Raw genomic sequence first — 11,102 nt, forward strand, 5'->3', positions numbered from 1 at the left:
CAGTCAAGAGAACTGAATTTATTTGTTAGAATCCATGTCCATCAGTTGAAACATGAAAGCGTCTTTCCATTTCAAGTTTCATCTATTAAGTGTATATGTAATAGTAGGGAAAACATAGTTCCTATGTAATTTTTCGGTGTGTTTCCTCTTTGTATTTTACCTTGTGTTCATTCAGTTTCCCATGCCCTTTTGTTTAATTATCTAGACAACATTTTGTTAGTGTGGGTATAACAGGCAGTCATGAGGGAGGGAAAAAATGTATATAATGGAAAATATGTGCTTGTCAAAAATTGGCTGGGGGACTATGGAACCAGCACAGATCCTGAATCTGCTTTTAACTTTATTTTTATTTTTATTTTTTTTTTTGCTGACAGTGTTTCTCTATGCATATGTAGAAGAACTGTAAAATTCCAGTCTGCTCTGCATGTTTATTTCTCATTTTATTTTTACAGTGTGTTAGAGACCAGTTATGGCAGTAAATTCCAGTACTGCAGGTCTGTTTGTATTTGCTGACCCACTTTTCCATATGATAGAAAGAGTCAGACAGCTGGCGCTTTTCTATATCTTTAAAAAAGTCAAGAAATTTATATCTTTGACAGGATATCATACATATTCTGAACATATATAATACTTTTTCTTTCAGATTCCAAAGGAAGGTATTGACCTTTCAATAGCATATCAATCCTATGTGTACCTTTGGATTTTGGGGTTACCCCCAGATTATTGTAAGGAAAGATTGCAATGTGATGTAGCTAACAAGTAACCTTGTGCTCTTTGGATCAATTAAAATAAAAACAATAGAGTACTAAACAAATGAGTAAATGAAATACAGGTGTTCCTGACTTCAAATCTCAGATGCAGATTACTTTAATTCCACTTTGTATTTCTAGGTAGTTTCATTATTGTGTTAGTCATGATTATGTCCTTTCTGAATAGCAAAAATATATTATGAGATGGAGTAAAACCACTCAGTTATGTTTGTGCTCATAGTTCCATTTTTTACTATCGTCTTTCCTTCTGTCAGTAGAGCATTAACAGTTTGCACTCATTGTTCTTGTAAATGTCCTGATACTTCTAGCCTTGCAAAGTCTCATTTCCCCAGTAAGAATTCCTTCTTGATTCATCTCATGCATATGTAGCCCAGATTTTTTCCTGTATCTTGGAGTAGATATTCTCTTGTATGATAATTACGGGTTGTGCCCAAGAAAATGAGGTCCAGAGTTTCAGTACTAATCAAAATGTCATGGTATTATTTAAAACTGACCCCGGGTGCGATGTCTCATTAATTTTTGTGGTTGCTTGTATTTTTTTAGATCAGTGAAAATTCAGTACTTACCAAATGAGCTGAGACAAGGGTTCTCTCTTGTTGTTCTACATTTATACACCCATGACACTAAGTATGGTTTGCAATACAAAGATTATTTGTATCAATACTAATGTGAATACATGAAGAAAAAATTTCAGAGAAGCTGTTTAAGCAGAGAGCTGATTGTGTGATCTGAAATATGTTGTCATTGCCGTATCATTACTGTAAGGAAGCAAAAATGACCACTTAAGTATTTCAACTACTTAATTATTTTAAAAAACCTAGCAGTTTGACAGAGCAATATGTATTGGGTTAAAGAGAGGTATCTTGCATTTGAATAACTGGAAGTTAAAGAGCTCAGGCTGGATTTCTTTAAATTTTATTTTATTTTATTGTTTTATTATTTTTATTTTTAATTGTTTAACTTAGAAGACTTCAGTCTTCTGAATATCTGAATGAAGCTTCTACTGGGAAGTATCAGGGCTATGACAGCTTCTACTGAGATACTACTCACAGTTATGGAGCTAGTAAAACAGAGCTGTATAAATGCAGTAAATCTTTATTTAAGTGTCTATGGGTCAAATGCTGTAAAAGAGAGCACAGGCAGAATAATCAAGCTGGGATCTAAGACGAGACTGAAGTATGAGGCAGTGCAACATTCAGTCCCCCTGTGGTATATTGTGCACATCACTGCTTGCAGTGCAGCTAGAAGGGCTTTAAATTTCCTGTGAAGTACTTTTTTAAAAACAAAGCCAAGCAGGGTATGGAGCAGTTGTTTTGTAAGCACTGAAACAATCTTATTCAAACAGAAAAACAAACTAGAAGAACAAAGGACATACTGCAGACCAAGGAAAACCTTTAGTTGTTCCGATTTCTTTGCTATTATTGAAAATGACAATCAATTTGATGCCATCCTAAGGACTCTTGTAGATCTAATAATTTTTGGATGAAAGCTGTTTCCAAAAAATCTTTGATTGGTCCCCATTGTCACTTCTGTGTAACAATGTGGATGAAATACACCATTTCTCTTCCTTCTTGTCATCTTCCCCAGCAGAGGAGAGGATCTGTATGTGTTTGTTTACCATAAATTGCTATGTAACCCCAAGAAGTAGAGGGAATTTTCTCATGCTGTGCACTACGCAACTGCAAGGCAACTGAGTCTCAGGATCTAACCCAGCTCATTTAAAGCAAACTCAAAGTGTATTCACACAGCACTGCAGACTGCAGTATAGAAACATCCTGAATAAAGTACCAGGAAAGATTTAAAGAGTTTGTTCACATCTTGTGTCTTGGGAGTTATAAAGTGAAAAGAAAAAGGAGGGTTCCAGGTGGAAGTTGTGTTTATGGGAATTGCAGCCAGCAGTTTGTCAGTGAAGTTTTATTTTGTTATTCATGTCTCTTCTTTCCAAATAGTAAATCATGTTCTGAGGCAACGGGCCTTAAAAGGACTTGGCCATGGTGCTTGCTTCTTTTCCCTGTGGTGATGAAACAGCCCCTCCAGTTTAAATACCATCTCCTGGTCATGCAAATCCAGGCAGATGAAAAGGGCAGCAGAACTGAAACGCATAATGATGCATCCAGCCAGATTTTGATGGCACCAGCTGTAGGAAAAAGATCTTCTCTCAGAAAAGCCATCATTATATGTGGCCACAGCATTATGACCTCAGATTTCCAGCAGTATAGCTAAAAGCAGAGTTTTTCCCACTAAAAGTATAGTCCATATGGGTGAAAATCCTACTCATTTAGGTATCATCTAATAGTTTGAATAGGTCCCCAGAATGATTTAATTTATTTATTTTTCTTTTAATTACCCCATTGATTTTACAGGTAGCATGGTCTATGGTTTTTCATGAGAATCCTACTAGGTGCTTGTGTTCATTTGTAAGTACCTAAACACTTTTAAATATTTCTCCTTCTTAGTTTCACTCTGGGAGCTTTAAGGGTTTATTACCTTCTTACCATTCCTCTTCTATCTAAAAGCTGCAAAGAATTAAGACAAGAAATACTTCTTGTTAAGTTATTGTTTTCTTTGTTGTTAACAACTACCACAAAACTTGCCCAGGAGCTCCACAGAGCTGAAGAGATAAAGGAAGGGGGATTTCTGCGGGCCTCAGCAGAAAAAAAATAATAATAAATAATAGGTGTTTCTTCCAATATTATGCTTTGGACTTCAGTCCCATGTTAATGAAAATGCATAGATGTCTGGGCAAACAGATCTTCATGGCCCATAGTCTGCTTCCTGATATTTTTTTTCTGAGAGTACCCTTTGGGGAGATGAAGAGACACAGAAAAAACAAACAAACAAACAAACACATGCATATTGTAAATTATTACAAGGTAAAAGAAAATGGAAACAAAATGAAATCTGGTTCCGGTTACTAGCTTTTAAGTCAGTATTTCACTCTTGGCTCAATGTGTTGGTAAACAGGAAGAGTCATGGCAATAATGCAGGACTTAAAAGGCAGATCTTCAGGATTCTGATTTGCAGGGCTGGGCGAAGTTATCAGATAGCCACAATGCAGATCCTAACACCAAATCAAATGCCAGGAAGACCCCTGAAGGCTGAAGAGAAGAGAGAAGCGCGTTATGCAGCTGCTCTTAACAAACTGGGAACATGACACATTCAGCAGACAATTGTCCTTTGACAGGTTAAGTTGCTTTCAGATGAGTAAAAGACAGGCACAACTGCTTAAAAGCCAAAATGTTTTAGGAGTTCTTTAGAAAAAGCCTTCTGAATAGGTGTATTGAGGTAAATAGCTAAATACAGCAGTGTCAGTTGCTCTAGTTTTAAAAATGTGTGGACTGTTTTTGGTGGGTGAGCAGTAAAGAGATTTGGGTTCCGTGATAGGGATTATAAAAGTATCCAGTATCACCATGAAAAGCTACTTAGGGCACATTTTAAGACTCAGATTTTTTTTTTGGTGCCTCCATTGTGGAAGCTGAATCCAATAAACTAAATCTAGAAAAAAAGATTGTCTAAAAAATCATTAGACAAAAAATGTCTAATGATCTTGAAGGCCTTGACCTTAATCTCCCTGTGCTATAGTTTCTCCAAATATGATCTTTCTTTTTTTTTCCCAGAGCTGATTTGCAAATAATATAACTGGCATTCAGAAGGAAGTTAGGCCACAGATGAAACTATAAATCTGTATTTGCAAACACCAAGACAGGAGTACATCTCATTGTTTTGCTTTTGGTGTGATATTTTTGGTATTGCTACTAATGCATTTTTGTCTGCTGAGTTCTAAAATTATTTTACCAACATCCTGTGCTATCAATTAGGGGTGGGTAAAACTTTTCAGTCACATTAATGAAAATATTTTCATCTAAAACTGAATCTGAGCCAACTATTAGAGACAGTCGGCAGGTCTGTTTTATCCTGAGATTTTGCCAGCGCCATGGAGTAAGAAACATGGTCAACAATTGTCCCCTCTAGGTTCTAGCCCTGAATCCTTTCCTGACCTTTCGTATACGCACAGAGCTTTATGATTCAGATTCATTTATCTGACTTTAGACACCTTTTAAAATAGGTGATATTTTAAATGAGCTGAATCACAATCTAGGGGTACTCATTGCTCATCATTGACTATACAGCTTGCTTCAGGGATCTCTGTTTAACACCTAGTTGCTTCACTTAAATGTTTAAAGCCAGATGAAGCTGGCTTTACCTGAACAGAATATTTTCAGGAGAGGTTACATAGACTGAAGTTGTAATTTCTGTATTCAACATCCTCAAGAGCGTGGATACGATGGACATATGTCATGGATTCTTTTCCTTTCCATGCAGAAAAATTAAAAATAAACAAAAATGAAATCTAAATATTACTCTTTAGTCCATATAATTACTTTTATATAGGATTAATAAACAAATGACAGGCTGATCTGAAATACTTTGGTGTTTAAAAGCAGTATAACTAGAAGCAATTTACATCTCATCAAATGCAAACACTTTATGAATATTCTATTTTATGGCTTCTCCAGCCTTACTATTTTCAGCAATTCTGCCTCTTGACAAAGAAATATTTGTTCTACTCCGCATTTGAAAGACAGTCAGGAAAGAAGAAGAACAAGAAATACTGTAACTGACTTTTTATTGTCACTGTCAGTGGAAAAAACTGGTATCATTATAAAGACATCAAACATTTTGGGGCAAAAAAATCCCAACAGCTGTCTGTTGTCAGTGATATGTCAGTAGGAACACTATCTTACTTCATAGCATACTTCGGCTGGCTTCAGGGAAGTTAACATTTGAAAATACTTAAGATTTGAAATACCCCAAAATATGAAGTTTGGCAGGATACTGAGAAAGCAAAAGCAATGTAGCACATGGTTTTTAACTCATTAAATCAGATTGAAAATATACATCACAAATGAGTATGATGCAGAACCCCAGAAAGCGTACACAGTCAGACCTATGCTGGCACTGTGGTGGTCTAGAGTAGATGTTCCTGCACAGAGATTTTGAAACAGAATTACATGATAATTTCATACATATGGGGTATATATATATATATTTTTAAATCAGTAATATCATGCTGATGAGGCCAAAAAGGAAGAGATCTTAGGATAAGGAACACTATGTGATCCTAGATATAATTTAATAGTAAATCTGTAATAATATGATTCTCCAATACAAGTAAATTTAGATTTTAGACTTATTTTGAAAATGTTTCCCATTGATTTCTTTGGAGATATTCAAAACCCGCCTGGACGTGATCCTGTGCAACATGTTCTAGGTGATCCTGCCTGCCAGGAGGGTTGGGCCAGATGATCTCCAGAGGTCCCTTCCAACCTCAACCATTCTGTGATTCTGTGGTGGATGCAGAAACCATTTTTTCCTTAAAAATAATTGACTTGATCTACAGGATGATGTCTGCCTCTCTGTTCCTCTTCAGTGGCCCCAATGTTAACACATTATCATCTCCAGGGGAAATAGGGGAAAAAAAGGAAATGAACAATAATATCATGTCAGAAATAATAGTGAAGTACTAGCTGTAAACCACCACAGATGATTACATCTTTGCACTCTGGAATGGAATTTACATGCATCAAACATTTCCTGGTCTGAAAATGAATACACTTTTAGCTTCTCTTGTTCTTAAAACTCTTTGTTGTCCAATTTCATATACAGTCAAGATGCTATATTTTCAGTCTCTAGTTCTAGGTAATTTTCTTATCTATTTTAATGGGATTACCACGCAGTATGCCAAGTCTTACTTTCAGCTATGAAATTTTAACTGCATATTGAACTGCTTTAGCAAGAGCTCAGCCAGCAGGAGGAGGGGAATAACTGATCCTCTCTATTCAGTGTTTGTGAGACAGTATGTGGAATGCTGCATCCGGTTGGGGTCTTCCCACTATAGGAAATATGTTGACTATCTGGAGGGACTTAAGAGGAGATTCATCAAGATGTGTTAGGGACTGGAAGTGTTTGGAGAAGTGTTTGTTTGATCTGGAGAGGAGAAGGCCAAATGGAGTATTCTATTAATGTCTTCATCTTCTCTATAACCACACATTAGGAAATTAAATCAAACTGTTTTTAAATTACAATGATTTCAGTGGAGACAGACACAAGTTACAACAAGTTAAATTCTGGTTGGATATGAGGAAAAAAATTCACAATTTGGCCAGTTCAGCTCTTGGTCAAGACACACAGGGAAGCTGCAGAATCTCCATCTGTAGAAATATATTTATATGTATATAAATAACTGGAATGTTTCCAAGCACCAAAGTAAAGGGGGGTTTACAGTTGTTTTTGTTGTTGTTGTTTTGTTTTTGCCTGACTAGAGAAGGGATGAAAAATAAATCAGAATCCCGGATATTTTCAGGAAAGGATATGAGAAAAAAAAATATTCCATACAAATCAACACGTTAACAATTTCATTGGATAATTTCAATTACAATTATGTTTTTCTCCCTGCTGAAACTTCATTTTGGAGTAAGAGGTCCAGACAGCTTCCCTAGCATATCAGACATAATATTGCCATGATTTTTCTGAGGAGCAGTGTAAGTGGGAGGTAAAATAAAACTTCTAGAATTATAACAAGGTTTGAATATGTTTTTCCTTGTCTCTAATGACAATGCTGATACCTAGCAACTCAGCTGCAATATCTCCTAATGCCTTCCCACCCCGAAAGGAGAACACTAACTTTTCATCCTGTGTATACATGACACCCAGACCAGAGTTTACATTTTTTTTTCTTTACAGGAAAGAAATAGAATAACAGATGGTTCCAATTAAAAAACAGCAAGAGAACTTTTATTTATTCATTTATTTATTTATTTATTTCGCAATCTGGGTCATGAACAAATACTGTTTTTTCTCTCCTGTTTCATCTTCAAATTGCAGGAAATTCTGAAAAAAAAAAGTCATAACTAAAGATCTGTGAGATAGGAAATGTAATTAAACCTACTAGGAGTCAGGCTGCTCTGTAACACCTTTAATCAGATGGAAGGATGGAAAATGTCTTAAGGTGATATCAGATATCCTCTGGAAAACTGAGGAATGGTATTCCTTCCTCAGTGACCATTGTTATTCTCAATGTTTTGTTTAATCTGGCACTAAATGCAGCTATTATACCACATGGCTATATAATTTTTCCAACATTAAAAATTTAGGGATGAGAAGGATCACTAGTATTTTTAACCCTATACAGAACACAGGTGGTGTTGCTAGAATAATCAGAACACCTCACAAAGAGCAATAAATAAAAAATAAAATAACATAAGGATCAGTTTCTTAGTCTGCAGACTACTCACAGAAATAATCTTTCAATTTATTCTAATCAGTCAACGTAACATTCTGACAAAGGAGTGTTATCATGGGCAGGGACTGGTTGTACAAGAGATAAAGTGTTTCTGGTGTTATTGGTGAAGTTATCCCATTTCTGAAGGGGGCAAAAATCAGTGGCTAGAGACCTGAAGTCGAGTTTGATCTTTGACTTTAGTGCAATTTGTTCTAGCAGCTATCAAATATCCAGGATATCTTGGATAATCAGTACCTATTTCTTCAATCAAGGAGCAGTATTGGTTTGCATAGATGGCAGAAACTAATTTCTGCTCTCACATAAGAGGGTTGCTTTTTAACTCCAAAGGGCTAAGAATTGTGTCCTGATGCCAAGCTTACAGCTGGGGTCAAGCCAGAATAGCAATCAATTCCCTGTGTAGAAAGCATTTGCCATATTCTACTCTTAATGAGAAACCACCCACTTAACACTGGAAAATAAATACATAGATAAAAGTAGTTATTTAAATTATGAATAGCACCAGCAGATAAAAAAAAATGGTGTTTTATGTAATTAATATTTAGCAACTAATAAATTTCTTTAATAGTAATTAAATGCTAATTAAATAATCTCCTCAGGAATGTATTTACTAATGGTATTTCTGGATATTCCTTTTCCTTTTAAATGTTTCATAGCTGTTGTTGGGTAATTAATGTTCACTAATTAATTTTGAAGTAAGATTCCTGACCCTTCAATCAATCTAGGAATGGAATTCCCTTAGATGATGTGTGTTCATTTAAAGCAATTCATAATAAGACCAAAAATAGGATGGTTATTAGGGGACAAAATACTGGTGCCTCAGACTTCTGAAATCTATTGATTCTCAGTGAGGTTTGGGCTCCTATAGGTATTTGTGCAAGGATTCAGGTGGTTAGACATAAGGTCATGCTGTGGGTGACTTGGGAGCTATTTCTCCATTGTGGCATCAATGAAGATATCCTTAGGTTGCTGCAGTTCACAGGTTAAATAATTTAGTTAAATATTACAGAGTTTCTGAGTTTGAACTTCTTTTGGTCTGAATGGTGTGGGAGTACTGCCAAAGACACACCATCCTTCAGTGCCAACCTTCTGCAGTCTTGCAGCTATTCAGGCAAGCAGATGCCCCTGGTCCTCCACCAAGAGTTCTTTCCATCTCTCCATCACACTCTGATGTACCCGTTGCTCTGCCCACCCTGCAGAAAGGGAGAGGGTAAGGGAGTAAATATCAGCAGTTGCTTCTGTCTCGTCTGGAAAAGCAGCTTTGAGGGTGATTGGAGATTAGGGTTGTGTCAGAGTAGCTGCTGCTGAGCAGTGCAGCAGGATGGTGCAATGCAGGGAACAGGAGTGTGATCCCATGTCTGGGAATGCTCTGGGGTGCCATAAGGGCTGCTGGGAGTGTCCCACTTGTCAGGTAGCTTATCAGGTCCTGCTGAGGACCACCTTCCCTGTCTCCACCATGGGACAAATTTAGCCCCAAGAAGACCAAAGGAATCTCTGCCTGGTGCATCTTAGTCACTTGCAACTTTACTGTTGAGGACTGGTTCTTTCAAGGTATTTCCAAGTATGATGGTGGTGAATTTTCAAATTTCTCTGAAGTTCAATGGAAGCCATTTCCTCTTTCTCTCTTCCCCAGTTTCTAGTGGAAGCTTTTGTGAAGCTCAGGAGCTATCAATCTGAAGAAGTATTCATGGTCCTTGCAGCTTCAGACGTACCCTGGCACAGAGGTAAGTTTTCTGCAGATAGCCTTGAGAGACTGGATGCACAGATCTTGCAGTCCCCAGCACCAGAGACATTTAAAAGGTACTTCTGTTTTGTGGATGGAGTTTCAATATATACAGTACCACTAGCCTCACTTTCTAAAGACCACAACAAGGCTCTCTCAGCCACTGCTCTAGGATGTGGTAAAACCAAGCAATTTGAAATGAATTATTTTAGGCTTAAAGTATTTTTAAATGAAAATTTGCATTGTTTGAAGATTTCTGAGCATGTCTGTCTCATCAAGGGCAATTCCTCTGTGGGCTACAGCTTATAATAGCATCACTAGCTGGATTTTTGGCAGTAGGATTAAATATGGATGTTATAATTCTAAAGCACAAGCTGCAGCTCCAATTTCACAATCTCGAATCTCATTTCCATTAAGAATGGCTGTAGATGGGTCAAGAAGCTCTGTCTCAGTCAGTCAATATTACAAGATCACTAGTAACACCATGACTGAGTTATAGTCGCTTGAATGCGCATGACCTATGCTCAGTGGTAATTGACTTCAGAGTGACAATTTGTGGGCATTAAGTCAGATCATGTTCTTAGCCCATGGATGTTCTCAATGGCAGACCCTTGTCTTTATACAGTATTTTTCAATCCATATACATCTAGAGCAGTTAACAACTAATGATCTACAGAAACCATCCCAAACCTTAAGAAATATTTTTTAAAAATAGAAAAATAACACTTCCTTCCTACCTTTGTATTGAAAAGCATGGATTGGGTTCATTATGCCCCCATGACTATCACAGGAAAAATAAGAAAAGGAAATAATCTGAACCTGGTTAGAAAGGTAGGTCCAATTCTTCTTTTATTCATGCTGTGGTAAATCTGGAGCCACTCATGTACAGCCTGAGGGTGGCCTTTATTCTTAATTGCTGCATTTTAGTGCTATTTATTCAGCACAAAAAGGGAAGGAATCAGCCTGGGAAGCAGAGGTGGCGATATCTGCAAGCTAATGCTATATTGTGAAAAACCTGTCTTTACAAGAGTAAAGAAAATACTAATGACTTAGTTGGAAAAATAATTAAAGGATATTGGTGACATTTTTGTCTATTGAAAACATATATTTTTCTTGCTTTCAGTTTATGAAACAATGACTAATTTCACCAATTAATTGCTCTGACAGAGAACTCTGTATTTTAAGTTGACGTACCCCTTAATTTTACATTATGTTTCATGAACCTAGTAATTTCAAATGAGTATCATTTAATTCTAAGGACAATGAATGAAATAAAGGAGACCTGGGAAGTTATGATACAATACAGAGG

At 36.6% G+C, this 11,102-nt stretch overlaps 1 long non-coding RNA gene across 1 annotated transcript in view; it reads left to right on the forward strand.

The window, feature by feature from the left end:
• LOC106034214 (uncharacterized) overlaps window positions 1-10,394 on the forward strand; it is a 155,654-nt gene extending 145,260 nt beyond the window's left edge. Inside the window, exon 4 of the long non-coding RNA XR_001205864.3 lies at window positions 9,704-10,394. This is a non-coding gene — a long non-coding RNA (uncharacterized lncRNA). The remainder of the gene's footprint in view (window positions 1-9,703) is intronic.
• Window positions 10,395-11,102: the final 708 nt, after the last annotated feature.

This window comes from Anser cygnoides, chromosome 6 (genome assembly GCF_040182565.1).
Source record: "Anser cygnoides isolate HZ-2024a breed goose chromosome 6, Taihu_goose_T2T_genome, whole genome shotgun sequence".
Classification (NCBI taxonomy): domain Eukaryota; kingdom Metazoa; phylum Chordata; class Aves; order Anseriformes; family Anatidae; genus Anser; species Anser cygnoides.